The sequence below is a fragment of the Oncorhynchus tshawytscha genome, linkage group LG15 (assembly GCF_018296145.1).
Source record: "Oncorhynchus tshawytscha isolate Ot180627B linkage group LG15, Otsh_v2.0, whole genome shotgun sequence".
In the NCBI taxonomy this organism is placed as follows: Eukaryota; Metazoa; Chordata; class Actinopteri; order Salmoniformes; family Salmonidae; genus Oncorhynchus; species Oncorhynchus tshawytscha.
This window is the reverse complement of record NC_056443.1, coordinates 20,076,469-20,077,424: the sequence shown is the minus strand read 5'-3', so window position 1 is coordinate 20,077,424 and position 956 is coordinate 20,076,469.

Genomic DNA, 956 nt, shown 5'->3' with positions numbered 1-956 from the left:
TTCCAGTTTGGTGGTTCCTGTGTCTATGTGTTTATGTGTATGTGATCAGACATACAGCCGGCAGCCAGGTCATTGTCACTGCTCCTGATAAAATAAAACAGGTCGCCACGGAGAAAGTGACTTCACCACAAGATGTTGCCTGAAACATAGAAGGGGGGCCTTTGTCAGTAACCTGGGACCCAGTACCTTCAGAAAAAGTTGGCGGGTGTTTCATGTCCCCCAGTCACACTGACCTATGAGCATGCAGAAGTAGTCATGCAAACACGTCTGCAGGCATACGAAGCCTAGATGAAAATACACACAAACTGCTTTGATATTTTTGCTCTCTCTCACTCACTCTCTCTAACCCCCCATTCTCTCTCTTTCGTTCTCTTTTGTTCTCTCTCTCTCTCTCTCTCTCTCTCTCTCTCTCTCACTCTTTCTCTGTATCTATTTCTCTATCATTTTCTCTCTTTCTCTCTCTCTCTCTGTCTCACTCTCTCTCTCTTCCCCCGAGCCCCCTTTCTTTCTCTGCAACTTTGAGTGGTTTGCTCATAAAGTATCAAGTTACCGGTATCTGTGAAACACCACGACCACGACCATTAACCACACAACCAGCAGCAGCTAGGAAACACATGCTCCAAAACCACCACCATCAGACTGATCAACACAGTGACAGACCCCAAACACACCCACGTCTCATCGTCTAACTCTCAAGCTGAGTGAAGGGTTATTTTCAGAGAGCAACTATAGAATGTGACATCCTTTTCAGCTAACATACAATCATAATTTTATAGAACAGCAGCCCTCATCAAAAGGACGTCTCTGCTCTTTCTCTACACTACTATTCCTTCTCTGTGTGTATCGGTTAGTCAACCGCTAGCTACCAGTGACAGTGATAGATAAGTACACACAGCCAGAGGAAACAGTCAAAGCCTTGAAGAGATGCCTGGTGGTCCCTTCTCCTGCTTCTCAAA